This window comes from Leucoraja erinacea, chromosome 27, assembly GCF_028641065.1.
Source record: "Leucoraja erinacea ecotype New England chromosome 27, Leri_hhj_1, whole genome shotgun sequence".
Classification (NCBI taxonomy): Eukaryota; Metazoa; Chordata; class Chondrichthyes; order Rajiformes; family Rajidae; genus Leucoraja; species Leucoraja erinaceus.
Window position 1 is genome coordinate 27,023,212 of NC_073403.1, and position 16,246 is coordinate 27,039,457.

General features: G+C 44.4%; 1 protein-coding gene across 2 annotated transcripts in view; it reads left to right on the plus strand.

Annotated features, from left to right (window-relative positions):
- Positions 1–16,246, plus strand: part of LOC129710381 (gap junction gamma-1 protein-like) — a 164,582-nt gene that overhangs the window by 3,295 nt on the left and 145,041 nt on the right. Inside the window, exon 2 of one of the 2 annotated variants that reach the window (XR_008725673.1) lies at positions 245–2,758. The exons of the other annotated variant lie outside the window; for it this stretch is intronic. The gene's annotated coding sequence lies outside the window, so the exon portion shown is untranslated. Of the gene's footprint in view, positions 1–244; positions 2,759–16,246 lie in introns of those variants that run through there. 2 annotated transcript variants of the gene reach the window in all.

Consider the following 16,246-nt stretch of genomic DNA (forward strand, 5'->3'; position numbering starts at 1 on the left):
ATTGGCTGCTGCTCCCTCTACACTACGCCCAATTGTTACACTTTAGTTTAGTTTAAAGATATAGCGTGGAAACAGGCCCTTCGGCCCACCCTGTGGAAATGAATAAAACCTGCACTGTTTGGCTTTTTGATTTTTAACTATCCCTCACCTTTTTCTGGGACCAATGCCTTTCACCCAAATTATTTTGCATTGGGTGAAACTCCACTATGACTCACTAGTCTTTTAGTTTAGTTTTTTTTTACAGATACAGCATGGAAACAGGCCGCTCATCCCACCGAGTTCGTATCGACCAGCGATCCCCCATAAACTTTCACTATCCTACACACTAGGGACAATTTACACTTTTTTACAAAAGCCAATTAACCTACAAACATCCTTGGAGTGTGGGAGGAAACTGAATACCCGGAGAAAGCCCACACGGTCTCAGGGAGAATGTAAAAACTCCATACAGACAGCACCCATAGTCAAGATCGAATCTGGTTCTCCAGCGCTGTAAGGGAGCAACTCTACTGCTGCTCCACCATGCCGCACCAAAATGATGAATTAGGTATAAAACAATGAGGGAATTCTACAAAGGAGTGGAAAAGTGTCATATAAATGTAATTGACGATGCAAACCTTGTGCATCTAATCTTTCCCTTTTGTTTTTGTTAAAGTCGTCACATCTTCTAACTTTCTTTCACCACTACAACATGGAAACAAACAAAACATGTTTGCCTATGTAGAAACAAAGAACTGCAGATATACCAAAGATAGACACAAAGTGCTGGAGTAACTCAGCGGGTCTGGCAGCATCCCTGGATAGGTGACGTTTTGGGTCGTGACCCTTCTTCAGACTGAAAGTAGACGGGGTGGGGAAGAATTGGAGGCTAGAAAAAAACCTCTCCTCCAGCTCTCCCTCCCTCAACCCCACCCCCTACTTTCAGTTTGAAGAAGGCTTGCGACCCGAAATATCACCTGTCCTTTTCCTCCAATGATGCCGCCTGACCCACTGAGTTACTCCAACACTTTGTATCTCATGTGTGTCTATGTTGGCTTTTATCCGCCTCACCATATTTTTTCAATTCCCCTTTCTTTTATATTATCTGGTATCCATTTGAATGCATTTATGCCATTTGCCACAATGATTCATTGGAATTGCAAATTCTCACTGTTTATGGGAACTTTATTTGTATAAAGATTTTATTTTCCTGAGTTCATAGTTGGACATTTTATTTACCATTGTATATTTATGACTAGTTTTGAACTCTGTCACTGGTGAAAGCTTTTTCTCTATCTATGTTACAATCGCTTTCAGTGTTTTTCAGAATACTTATCAGATCAACCCCCCTAGCAGTCTAAAGAGGGGTCTCGAACTGAACGTCACCCATTCCTTCAATTTAGAGATGCTGCACATCCTGCTGAGTTACTCCAACATTTGTAGTTATCTTTGGCTTAAACCAGTATCTGCAGTTCCTTCCTAAAACACCCCCTCCACATTATTAGTTGCAGAGGCAGGCGAGCAAGCTTGTTAAAACTTAGATAGACACAAGATGTTTAGTTTAGTTTAGATTAGAGATACAGCGTGGAAACAAGCCCTTTGGCCACCGAGTCGGCACCGACCAGCGATCCCCGCACATCAACACTACACACATTAGGAACAATTTTACACATATCAAGCCAATTAACCAAAAAAAACTGTACCTCTTGGAGTGTGGGAGGAAACCAAAGATCTTGGGGAAAACCCACGTGGTCACTGTGAGAACATACAAACTCCGTACAGACAGCACCCGCAGTCGGGTTCGAACCCGGGTCACTGGCGCTGTAAGGCATCAACTCTACCGCTGCGCCACCATGCCACCATTGAGTATCTCAGCATGACAGACAGCATCTATGGAGAGAAGGAATGAGTGACGTTTCGAGTTAAAACCCTTCTTCAGACTCTTTCCTGATATATCCCCTCGGCCACAATATTGAAGCACAATCTTCTTTGCAACCTTTTAACTGTGTCTTGAGAACCAAGAATCTGCACAATTTTCCAAGTGAGTTGGCGTAACAAAATTATTCTGCAGGTTTGTGGTGACTTTATGCATTAGGGGCGGAACAGTGGTGCAGCGGTAGAGCTGCTGCCTTACAGAGCTAGAGACCCGGGTCCGATCCTGACATTGGGTGCTGTCTGTGCGGAGTTTGTACATTCTCCCTGTGACCATGTGGGTTTTCTCCGGGTGCTCCGGTTTTCTCCCGCATTCCAAAGACGTACAGGTTTGTAGGTGAATTGGCTTCTGCAAAATTGTCCCTACATGTGTGGAATACAACTAGTGTACAAGTGATCATTGGTCAACGTGGATTTGTTGGGCCAAGGGGCATGTTTTCATACTATGTCTAAACTAAACAAAAAAAAATGAGGGATTGCTTTTTTTTAATGTGAATGGTATTTCTTATGCATTTTTCTTCCACTGATCTGTAGCTTGGCAGCTTTCAATCTAAAAGTTTAGAACGATTTAAAATTCAATTTGGGAACTGTATAATTTGATGATATTTTTTCAAAAGGGTCAAGTATCTGCTTTCCAAGATGTCTTAGACAAAAATTGTTGTGGCAATTTGGGGGAAAATACCACGTTTGGTTGGAGTGATTACAAAAGCAGTATTGCATGCTGAAACATGTGGGCACCTGGTGTAGTTGTGACTATTCTAAATAAAATCACACTTTAAATCAACTTTTCTTTTCCTTTTGTACTATTTCTGATACTTGGAAATTGTTTTTCTCAATTCAAGACCAGCAAACTGTTAACTGCTCCCGTCTTTTTCAGTGAGGGGTGAAAGAGGTCAGATTTTCAAGAGCTGGTATCTCTTGCATAAAACCTTAGATCTGTGTCTCCTAGTTCTTGTTCCACCAGCTAATGGTAACAACCTTTGCTAGTCTATGATACCACATCTCAATCAAATCTTGTTCAAACTCTTTGTTCCAAGAGAAACACCCAGCATCTCCAAGCCACCATTCATCCCTCCCTGGGTCCATTTTGGCTAATCTCCTCTGCACAGCTGCTGAATGTTGACACCCTTCCTAAAGATCTAGATACAGTATTCTAACTGTGGCCTAAACAGTGCCTTATGAGGAGATAAAAGGAACCACAGATGCTGGTTTACAAAAAAAAGACACAAAGTGTCGGAGTAACACAAGGGGTCAGGCAGCATCTCTGGAGACCATGGGTAGGTGTCGTTTTTGGGTAGGTACCTTCTTCAGGCTGATTCAAGCCTATAAGGTTCAGTTCCTTTTGAACTCAACACCTCAATTTATGAATCCTAAGAATCTGTAAGTATTGTTAATCACCCATTCATATGCCCTGCTATTCCATTTAGTTTGGAGATACAGCATGGAAACACACATTGGTCCACTGAGTCCACGTTGAGTGTCGAGCACCCATTCATATTATGTTCGCCCACTTTCTAATCCACTCCATTAATACTGGGGGGATTTTACAGAGCCCCATTAACCTACAAACTGCACAACTTTGGGATTGCGGGAGGAAACCAGGGCACCAGGAGGAAACCCACGTAGTCACAAGGGGAATGTGCAAACTCCACACAGACAACACCAGAAGTCAGGATGGAACCTGGGCTTCTGGCGCTATGAGGCAGCGGCTCTACTAGCTGCACCACTGTGCCACTATCTTCAAAGATCTATGCACATGGCCATCAAATCCCTCTGCAATTGCAAACTTTGTAGATCTATATCATTTAGTCTCCACCCATCTGCCAAAACACATCACTTTATAGTATGTGTTAAACTTTATTTCTATGTATGTGCAATATATATCTTCAACATTTGCCGCATCTCCAAGCTTGGAATCGATGACAAATTTTGAAATTGTATTGTATTTGAATGAAATCATTTACGTACATCAAAAAAATCACCTGTAGCAGAGCGACCTTCTTGCAGCGTTACTACCTGCTGCCCACCAGATCATTTGCATGGCTTGTTCTGTTCTGTCCCACAACCAATGACTTTAGATGGGGTGGATGTGGGGAGGATGGTTCCACTTGTGCGAGAGTCCAAGACCAGACGTCATATTCTCAGAATTATAGGACTTCGTTTAGGAAGGAAATTAGGAGGAATTTCTTTAGTCAGAGGGTGGCAAATCTTTGCCACAGAAGGCTGTGGAGTCCAAGTCAATGGATATTTTTAAGGCAGAGACTGATTAGTACAGATGTCAGAGGTTGTGGGGAGCAGGCAGGAGAATGAAGGGAAAGATAGATTAGCCATGATTGAATGGCAAAGTAGACGATGGGCTGAATAGCCTAATTCTGCTATTACTTATGAAATTATGAACTCTTCTAAACCATGAAAGTCGATTTTATTAACCTTCCTGTTGGCGGTGTTAAGGAATGGATGACGTTTCGGGTCTCGAACCTTCTTCTTCCTACACTCTTGGTGATGTTGGGTGGTTACTCTGTCAAACAGCATCTTAAAATCCAAATAAATAACATCCTCTTCATTCTTTTCATCATATCTAAGATTTTATTTTGCCTTTCCAAAGAGCACAAAATTATGGAGGGCTACGGGTTGAGATGGATTTGGGGGTGGGGAGAGGTGGTGGAAGTCAAACTGATGTATGTGGGCTACAGTGTTGTGGGGCATGTGCTGATGCTTAGAGGTGAGATTGTCATTAAATTCTCCAGTCTTTGCTGGTTCTGTTCTATCAAAGGTTCATGTATAATGCAGGGAGGTGATTTTAACCCCCTCTGCCCAAATAAGAGTTGAGTTTGAATTAATAATGGGGTTGTGGTGTTAGAAATCAAGTTGATAAAGGAATATGGTGAAATGTTTTCTCTTAAGAGAAACATTACTCATTAAGATCCAAGTGGATGAGAGGTTTGTGTTTCTGTAAGCAATCTATCCTGGTTTTCCACCCTGTATATGAGCGAATCAGAGAAAAAGAGTTACCAGACTGCTGGTCGGCACAGTAATGGAGTTGCCTTACAGTGCCAGATACCAGGGTGTGATCCTGACTACGGGTGCTGTCTGTACGGAGTTTGTACGTTCTCCCTGTGACCGCATGGGTTTTCGCTTGTTGCTCCGATTTCCACCCACATGCCAAAGACATACAGGTTTGTAGGTTAATTGGCTTCGGTAAAAATTGTAAAATTGCCATAATGTTTAGGATAAACTGGTTGGCACGGTCTTGATGGGCCGAAGGGCCTGTTTCCTTGCTGTATCTCGAAAAAAATAGAAACATAGAAAATAGGTGCATGAGGAGACCATTTGGCCTTTCGAGCCAGCACTGCCATTTATTGTGATCATGGCTGATCATCCACAATCAGCAACCCGTGCCTGTCTTCTCCCCATATCCCTTGATTCCGCTAGCCCCTAGAGCTCCATCTAACTCTCTTTTAAGTTTATCAAGTGAATTGGCCTCTACTGCCTTCAGTGGCAGAGAATTCACAACTTTGAGTGAAAACGATTTTTCCCATCTCAGTTTTAAATGGCCTCCCCTTTATTATAAGACTGTGGCCTCTGGTTCTGCACTCCCCCAACATTGGGAACATTTTTCCTACATCTAGCTTGTCGAGTCCTTTTATAATTGTATATGTTTCTATAAGATATCCTCTCATCCTTCTAAATTCCAGTGAATACAAGCACAGTCTTTGCAATCTTTCCTCATATGACAGTCCTGCCATCCCGGGAATTAACCATGTGAACCTACTGCACTTCCTCAATAGCAAGGATGTCCTTCCTCAAATTAGGAGACCAAAACTGTACACAATACTGCAGATGCGGTCTCACCAGGGCCTTGTACAACCGCAGAAGGACCTCTTTACTCCTATACTCAAATCTTCTCGCAATGAACGCCAACATGCCATTAGCTTTCTTCACTGCCTGCTGTACCTGCATGTTTACTTTCAGTGACTGGTGTACAAGGCCACCCAGGTCACGTTGCACTTCTCTTTTTCCACAATCTGACACCATTGTGATAATAATCTGCCTCCTTGTTCTTGCTGCCAAAGTGGGTAACCTCACATTTATCTACATTATACTGCATCTGCCATGCATCTGCCCACTCACTCCACCTGTCCAAGTCACCCTGCAACCACCTAGCATCCTCTTGACAGTTCACACTGCCACCCAGCTTTGTGTCATCTGCAAATTTGCTAGTGTTACTTTTAATCCCATCATCTAAATTATGAATATATTATTGTAAATAGTTGTGGCCCCAGCACCGAGCCTTGCGATACTCCACTCGCCACGGCCTGCCATTGTGACAGGGACCCGTTTATTCCTACTCTTTGTTTCCTGTCTGCCAACAAATTATCTATCCATGTCAATACCCAACCCCCAATACCATGTGCTCTAATTTTGCCCACAAAATTGTTCCAGTGTATGAAATTGGTTCACTTGGTCAGTCACCCCATTACAGAAAGGACGTGAAGGTTTTTGGAGTGGGTGCAAAAGAGGTTTAGCAGATTGCTGTCAGGATTAGGCAGTTAGCTATAAGGAGAGGTTGGACAAATTTGGATTATTTCCTCCAGAACGCCAGAGGTTGAGGGGAGACCTGACAGAAGTGTATAAAATGATGGGAACGATAGATAGGGTAGACAGTCGGATCCTTTGTTTTCCCAGGGCGGAGATGTCAGAGACTAGAGGGCACAGCTTTAAGGTAGGTGGGCCAAAGGGTAAAGGAGATTTGCAGGATATAAATGTTTTACACAGAGGGTGGTAGGTGCCTAGAAGTGCTGCATGGAGGTGGTGAAGCCTGATATGAGAGAAGTGTGTAAGAGGTTTTTAGTTAGGCACATGGATATGTAGGGAATGGAGGGATATGGATCATGTGCAAGCAGAAGAAATTTGTTTATCTTGGCATCATGTTTGGTGCAGACAATGTGGGTTGAAGGACCTTTCCCTGATCTGTACTTTTCCATGTTCTACGTAGATGGAGGCCTTGTGGCCTATAGATTATATGCTGCCTTTCATTTTCTCACTACCATTCCCTCCCTCCTCTCTAATACTCCTCTAAATTACTCTTCCTCAAGAGCCTATCCACAATCACGGAAGCATGGAATGGTTACAGCAGAAAAGGAAGCCATTCGGCCCATCATGCCGGCACTGGCTTTCAACAATAGCAACTCTTTAGTTCCACCTACAGAACCTGTTTCCATAGCTGTGCATTATTTATTCATCATATATTTGGCTTGAAGACTGCAATGGAACCCACCACATCTCCAGATAGTGCATCCTAGATCCCAACCACACATTGCAGAAACTATTTTATCTCTTGTTACTTTTAAGTGTTTGCCCCTTTATACTTGTGACCTCCGGTCCTTGAACCTGGAGAGAGGATGTGGAGAGGATGTTTCCACTAGTGGGACATTCTAGGACCAGAGGGCTCAGCCTCAGAATAAATGGACGTACGAAAGGAGGTGAGGAGGAATTTATTTAGCCAGAGGGTGGTGAATCTGTGGAATTCATTTCCACAGGCAGCTGTAGAAGCTGTCAATCGGTATTTTTAAAGCGGAGATGGATGGGTTCTTGATGAGTAAGAGCATCAAAGGTTACGGGGAGAAGGCAGGAGAATCAGGTTAAGAGGGGAAAATTGATCCGCATGATCGAATGGTGGAACAGACGATGGGCCGAATGGCCTAATGTGCTCCTTTGTCTTATTGTTTTATCTCTTCACCATAGGAAACAATCTTCATCTATTCATTTTGAACAGATTCATTTTCATGACGTATACTCACATCAGCCTTCTCTTCATGACAGCCTCACTAATGTTTCTTACAATTACTTTTCCTTATTTCAGGAACCATTTTCAAAAAACATTTTTTAATGTTCTGTGATGCCAGAAATAAACAGTTGAGGTCAGACTGGTGTTTAATAAGGTCAACATAACTTCCCTGATTTTATGCCTTATGTCTCTAATTCTTTTCAGAAAGCTCAATGTTAATTTGTTCCAGGAATGAGTTGCATATTTAAACCTACTCTGCATTAAAGTTATTTGCGTTCCCCCTTGTATACGAGTCTATACCGAGGGTGACGGAGGAACTGAAGGAAATTCACATTAGTGTTGGATAGACTGATGGGACTGAAGGCTGATAAATCCCCAGGGCACTGATGGGTCTGCATCCCTGGGTACTCAAGGAGGTGGCTCTAGAAATCATGGATGCATTGGTGATCATTTCCAATGCTTTGTAGATTCTGGATCAGTTCCTGTAGATTGAAGGGTAGCTAATATTATCCCATTTTTTAAGAAAGGAGGGAGAGAGAAAGCAGGGAATTATAAACCAGTTAGCCTGACATCAGTGGTGGGGAAGATGCTCGAGTCGATTATTAAAGATGAAATAGCAGCACATTTGGATAGCAGTAACAGGATCGATCTGAGTCAGCATGGGTTTACGAAGGGGAAATCATGCTTGACAAACTTCTGGAATTTTTTGAGGATGTAACTTGGAAAATGGACAAGGGAGAGCCAGTGGATGTAGTGTAACTGGACTTTCAAAAAGCCTTTGATAAGGTCCCACACAGGAGATTAGCAAATTTTCAGATGACACAAAGCTAGGTGGCAGTGTGAACTGTGAGGAGGATGCTATTAGGATGCAGGACTTGGACAGGTTGGGTGAGGGACAGATGCATGGCAGACGCAGTATAATGCGGATAAATGCGAGGTTATCCACTTTGGTGACAAGAACTGGAAGGCAGATTATTATCTGAATGGTGTCAGGTTAGGAAAAGAGGAAGCACAACGAGACCTGGGTGTCCTTGTACATCAGTCACAAGGTACAGCAGGCAGTGAAGAAACCTAATGGCATGTTGGCCTTCATAACAAGAGGATTTGAGTATAGGAGCAAAGCAGTACTTCTGCAGTTGTACAGGGCCCTGGTAAGACCACACCTGGAGTATTGTGTGCAATTTTGGTGTCCTAATTTGAGGGAGGACATTCTGGCTATTGAGGGAGTGCAGTGTAGGTTCACGAGGTTAATTCCCGGGTTGGCGGGTCTTTCATATGGCAAAAGACTGGGCTTGTATTCACTGGAATTTAGAAGGATGAGAAGGCATCTTATAGAAACATATAAAATAGTAAAATTAAACGAGAACTTACCAGTTTGAAGTTTGATCTGTATTTTACGAGGAGTTACGATGAGGGATTACGTGAAGAGCCCGCTCAGCACGCATGCGCGGCATACTTCAAAGCAGCGGTGTGGAATCACAGATAGACACAGTTATTCAAGTAAACATAGTAAAGACAAGGAGACATCAGTTTGATCCATATTATTGAGGGTAGGAGCGGAGGGCACGTAATCCCTCATCGTAACTCCTCGTAAAATACAGATCAAACTTCAAACTGGTAAGTTCTCGTTTAATCTTACTATTTTACTTCGGAGTCACGTGAGTGATTCCGTGAAGACTTCAAAGCTCTGCGATTTCAAGCCGTGTAACAGTTATTACTTCACGCACTGCCGAAGTCTTTGAGGGAGGAAGTGTGTTATCATAATCAACCAATGAATCTGTTTGTAGAAAAACACAATGGTATTTTTTAACAATAACAACAAATAAATTAAATTGCTCCCCTGGGCTTAAATTAAATATTTGCAGTCTGTAAAATCTTTCCTGCAAATAAAACAGGTTTTGCCAACGGCTTATTATAAAATTTCTGAACGGTCTTTCCCCCGACCATCCTGCTGTAGCCAGGATGTGGTCTATAGGCACGTCCATTCTTTTAGCCGTCGACGTGGATGCTGCCCTGGTGGAATAAAATTTGTACATGTTAGTGTTTATCCCAGCAGTTTTTAGCACCTGCTTGAGCCATCTCGCAATGGTTTGGCTCGTCACCCGACCATAAGGTTTTTTATGACTGACCCACAAGGCTTTTCATCTCCCTCGAATATTTTGGTTGTGTCTATGTAGGATAGTAGGTGGGTCATGGCACATAACCGTGGTTCTGGCGGGTAAGCCCGGAATTCCACGACTGGATTAGGTGTTCCTGGTCTGCTCTGTTTGATCAGTCCCTGGATAACGACAGAGATCTGGTCTGGAGCTGTGAGCATGCTGTCCAGTCGCAATAGGTGTAGTGACTGGACCCTCTGTGCAGATACAAGTGCCATCAACATGAGTGTTTTGAGCATAGATTGTTCCAGGTTGAGGGATCTGGCTGGTGGCCATCCCCTGAGGTATGTCAGGACCACACTGACATCCCATGTATGGGTGTACCTTGGTCTAGGGGGTTAGAGTTGTAAATACCCTTCATTAGTTTGACCACCAGCGGGTGGGACCCCATGGCCTGTTGTCCTGGAGCTGGTTTTAAATAGACAGGCAGGGCAATTCTAGCTGTGTTGATGGCTCTGTAGCTGAGTCCTTCATCGTGGTGAAGGTTCGCCAGGAATTCCAGTACGTTGGTAACTGTAGCGGTTGAGTAGGTGGTCCCTGTATCCAAGCAGTACTTCTCCCATTTTTTGATGCTGGACAAGTGCTGTTTTTTAGTGGATGTTCGGAGGGATGCTGACATGGTGTCGACGGTTTGTTATGATAATCCCAGTCCCAGAAGTGGTTTGTGCAGAATCTGCAACCCAGGAGTTTGATTTTTTCATGGCACGGGTGGCTTGTGCCCGACACTGGGTGTTAATAACTCTGGGTCACTGGGGAATACCATCGGAGCTTCAACAACCATGTCATGGAGTATTGGGAACCATGGCTGTGTAGGCCAGTCGGGTACTATCAAAATACCTGAAGCAGAGTCCATTTGTATTGTGCGTAGTCCCCGACTGATGAGGCAGAAGGGAGGAAATGCATAGAAGAAGAATTTCCCCAATCCAGCGCGAACGCATCTACTGCTGCTGCCTCAGGGTCTGGTTCCCAAGCGACATACATAGGTACCTGGTGATTTAGCCTTGATGCAAATAAATCGATATCTGGCGTGCCATATTGCTTGATAACTTTTGCGAAAAACGTGACCTGGTGTCTGCCACTGTATTTAGCTTACCTGGCAGGTAAGTTACTGATAGCCAAATATGTCTTTGGACACACCATTGCCAAATTGTGTTGACCAACTTGTCGCATGATACCGATTTTATGCCGCCCATATGGTTAATGTAGGCCACCACCGTAGTATTATCTATTTGTAACCGTACATGCAAGTGATGCATATTTATGCATATGCTGTTAAACCATAAAAGTCACCCAACATCTCTAGATAATTAATGCCCAGTGTAAGTGGTAACGATGACTCTGGGTTAGTCCATCTACTACTTGTGCTGGATATAGAGTTAGTTGCTCCCCAGCCTTGAGCACTGGCGTCTGTTTGGATAACTGACGTAGGGTTAGTGATGATAATAGGCTGAAACTATGCCAAACGTTTTTTGCCCACCACTGTAGTTCTGATATTGCTTCAGTGGGTAACTTCATGACACGATCATAATGACCTGTATGTCGTTTTTGGTGCAAAGGTCCGAATTATGTAGCCGGAAATGCTGCTACCATTTTCCCAATTACTCTGTTACTTGTCGAGTAGTTGGTAGTTTGTTGACCATTAAATTGTTGCATGATTGTGCCAATTCAACTATTTTGTCTCTTGGCAATGTTACAGTCACGTAGACTGAATTAATTGTGAAGCCCAAGTAGTCCATGATTGTGGATGGCTTCAACTTAGATTTATCTGGATGTAAGACAATCCCAGGGTTTCGAATAACTGTTTGGTAGCTGATACAGCTAACATAGTCAATTTCATGGTCTTGCCTACCATTTAAGATATCATCAAGATATGCCATGACAATATGTTTTTGTCCTCTGAATATTGCCAGAGCTGGTTTTAGTGTCTTGGTGACACTCTTGGGCTGATGTGAACCCATTGGGTAACGCTTTAAACTGCTATAGCTGCCCCATCCAGGTAAATTTCAGGTATCTGCGATGATCCTTGTGAATGGTACTAAATAGTAAACATCTTTAAGATCAATGCTTGCCATGAAGTATCCTTTGGAATTTAGTTGTTTGGCAGTAACAACCGTTTCCATTTTGAAAAGTATATACTTAACAAACATATTTAGTGAAGTTAAGTCAATGATGATGCGACATCCACCATCTTTTTTGGGTTTGTGAATATATTTGATACGAATTGCAAGGGTTCAGGTTTTCCCATGATACCCTTTGTAATTAGTCTCACCAGTTCAGCTTGTCCCTCTCGTTTCTTTAACGGAGAGGGGAAAAATACCCTCTGGGGTGAATGTTGACCTGGTGGCAATTTTTCTAGTATGAATTGTATTTGTATCCACTAATGCCATTGAGTATATACTGATCACTCGTGATAGACTCCCATGTGTTAGTATTACTCTATATACTGGTAGGAACCAGACCCACCTACCTCCATGGTTATGGGTATTCTTCTGTTTCCTGCCGGTCCAACGAGTGTTGCACGTCGCCTGACATGGCGGTGACATTGTGGGGGTGGCACATTTTCCATGGGGTCCGCTCTGGGCTCTGGTCTAAAGAAGACTTTCGGTGATAGAATACGGACCCCGAGCTTTCACCAGTCCCATGTGGTAGACGTTGACTGATGAACGCGATGGGGTGCTGCTGCGTAGGAATTACTGTTTTTGGTTTGCTCGTCCCAGCCCTGCCTTCATGAGACCGAAAGTTTTTTTAAAACCTTTTTCATGTCCTTCATATGCTTTGTGAGGTTTTTGTCAAAGAGCAGTAGGTCTGGCTCAGTTGCTGGGGTATGCACAATCCCGCAAATGTAGGATTTTTATAGCAGGTCTTATGATTTGTTTACGAAGGTTGTGGTCATCTCTGTATTTGTCCACGGAACGAGGAAAACGATGTGCTGGCTGTCGTCAGGCTTTTAACGGCCTCCTGCACGTGAGGTTTCCACGTAGCGGTCCACCACACCTAGCGGCTCTTCCTGTTCCTGCACCCCTTGCATACTCCCGAGATCTTCAGCCATTGTCCCCTGTTCTTGACCAGCCCAGTCCTGGTCACCAAAGCTACCCTCGGGTAAGGAGGAAGCAATGGACAGTGCACAAGGCACTGTGGAAGGAGTGCCTGAACTCCCCCTGCGAGAGCGCCCCTCACGAAGCGCGTCTCGCTGGAGCTCCTGCTCCAAGAGCTGCTCCATGCGGCTCAGGCGGCTGTCTCCCCTCCCCGGGTGGGTGGAGAGACGTCCCCGTCCGACAAGTCGGAGCCACCGGCCGGACGCCTCTTCCGTGGGTTTACTTCCAGCCCGCTGCTCAGGCGCTAGCGGGCTGGGCTCGGCACGGTGTCGGGGTATAGCGGAGCGCCCGGTAAGCGGTCCTACCGCCTTGTTGCTGCCCCCCCCCCCCCCAGATGGAACGCTCCTCCGTGGAGTCGAGCGGGGGACAGGTTTGTCTAAGAGCCTTTCTTCTCTGCCTGAAAGCAGAAGGCTCCCTGTGAAAGAAAAACCCGACCTCAGAGCTTACCTGACGGTCCGTTCTTTCACCTCCGTAGCGGGAGCGCCTGACTCCCGCTGCGCCGCTGTTGCTCTGCTGAACGTAATGCCGCGCATGCGTGCTGAGCGGGCTCTTCACGGAATCAGTCACGTGACTCCGAAGTAAAATTAGTAAGGGATTGAACACGCTTGATGCAGGAAACATGTTCCCGATGTTGGGAGAGTCCAGAACCAGGGGCCATAGTTTAAGAATAAGGGGTAGGCCATTTAGAACTGAGATGAGGAAAAAAATGTTTTCACACAGAGAGTTGTGGAATTCTCGGCCTCAGGAGGCAGTGGAGGCCAATTCAAAAGAGAGTTAGATAGAGCTCTTAGGGCTAGCAGAATCAAGGGATCTGGGGAGAAGGCAGGAACGGGATACTGATTGTGGATGATCAGCCATGATCACATTGAATGGTGGTGCTGGCTTGAAGGGCCAAATGGCCTACTCATGCACCTATTGCCTATGTATCCCTGGCCCATTAGCTTTCTGCCCAAACAGAGCAACTCTGCTCTATTTAACTAACCAATGTTTTTCAAAGCTCAATTCTAAGAGGCTTCCAGTGGATTGGAAAACTGTGAATATAACTTCCTTGACGGGAAGGGAGAGAAACAAAAAATGGGAAATTATGGACTAGTTAGCTTAACATCTGTTGTTGGGAGGATGCAGGAGGTCACCATCAAGAAATACATTGCTAATCATGTACCAAACCTTATTGTAATTAAAATAAGTAAAGATGGTTTTATAATAGGAAAATTGTGCTTGACAAATAAGCTAGAGTTCCTGCAGGATGTAACAAGCAGAGAAGATCAGGGGGAACCTTGTAATGCATTTGGACTTTAGAAAGTATTTGTAAAAGACGGCTGCACAAAGAGATCGAACTATGGGGATGTTAATGTGGAATGAAGTCTGGTTATTGCAGAGAAGGCAAAGGTAGGGAGTAAAAGTTGAAGTAGACAAATTTTATAAAGGCCGAAGAATCGAGGATTGATGAGGAACTGGCGCTGAAGAGAAGGTGAAGCCTAGGGCAGATCAGCCATGATCATATTGTGGGGGGGGGGGGGGGGGGGGGGGGGGGGGGGGGGGTGAGAGTGGGGGTGGGGGGGTGAGAGTCAGCCGACACAAAAGATATCTATCCATCAGGCATCGCTCGCTACACCACAAATAAGTTTGTTCAGTCGGTAGCCTTTGTGACATCTGTTATCCACACATCTGTTGCAGCCGTTTTTCAAACTTGCTCTTCTACTGGTGTGGTTCTCTGATGTTACTTGGGGTGTGACAGGATAATGATTTGATTTTGAAAATTCTCAATCAATCCCATCGTTTGATCAAAATGATGTGGGTACACTTGGATTAGGTTTGCTTTGTCTCATCTTCCGATCAGCATGTTATTTTGTTCTTAGTGTCATCTCCTCCATGGTGTAGTTTACATTCTGTGTGGGCCCCCTCACCTCTATTGCTTGCTACATTACCTGCCCCTCCTCTCTACCAGTATTCTCTTCACCTCCCCGCACCCCCCCCCCCCCCCCCCCCCCCCACAATCCGCCTGAAGAAGGGTCCCAGCCCAAAATGTCACCTATCCATGTTCTCCAGCGATGCTACCTGACCTGCTGAGCTACTCCAGCTCCTTGTGTCCTTTTGAGTAAACCAGCATCTGCACTTTCTTATTTCTTGGCCCAACGTTTAACTATTCCCTCTGGAATGCGACTCTGGACTGTCAAAGCTGCCACAACCAGACATAAAAACAGTTTTTATCCACGAGTAGTTGCTCTACTCAACAGCTAAAAATCTGTAGCCTCCCTTTGATCTGGTATTTTGTTGGTTCACATACTTGATCAATGGTGTTTTATCATTAATGATTTATTATTATTAATGTTTAGTGTTTTCTGAGTCATTCGTAAGTCACTGTATGTCATGTTGTTACTTGTGTGCGGAGCACCAAGGCATATTCCTTGTATGTGAATACTTGGTCCATAAACTTACTTACTTGCTTCTGATTTTGCTTATCTTCCATGGATTCAGTTACTCTTCCTTTGTCATTTCCTCTATCATTTCAAATCCCACTAGTTGAGCTTGCCGCAGATTCTGCAGTTTAATCGGGTATGCAGAGCATTTTTTTCTGTGAATGTCTTGCTGCCCACAGTTCCTGCATGGCAGAGAATTTCAGTGAATTGTGGATGCAGCCCAGGCGATCACACAAACCAACCTCTCTTCCATTGAAGATGGACACAAAAGCTGGAATAACTCAGCGGGTCAGACAGTGGCTCTGGAGAAAAGAATAGGTGACGTTTCAGGTTGAGACCCTTGTTCAGACTTCTTCAAGTTCAAACCATCATCTGCGGTTCCTTCCGACACACTTCCTTGCATTGACTCCATCTACACTTCACGCTGCCTTGGCAAGGCCAGCAGCATAATCAAGAACGAGTCTCACCCCGGACACTCTCTCTTCTTCACTCTCCCATCAGGCAAGAGGTACAGAAGTGTAAGAACGCGCACCTCCAGTTTAGGGACAATTTTGTCCCAGCTGTTATCAGGCTGTGAACCATCCTATCAACAACTAGAGAGGAGTCCTGAGCTACTATCTACCTCATTGGAGATCCTCAGACCATCTTTAATTGGACTTTACTGGACTTTATCTTGCACTAAGCATTATACCCTTTATTATGGATCTGTATACTGTGAATGGCTCGATTGTTGCCATGTATAGCCTTTCCGCTGTGGTTAGCACGCAACAAAAGCTTTTCCCTGTACCTTGCTACATGTGACAATAACCTAAACTAAACGTCATTATTTTCTCTATCTTCCCATCAACTGCCCCTGGATTCTATCACTTACCCACC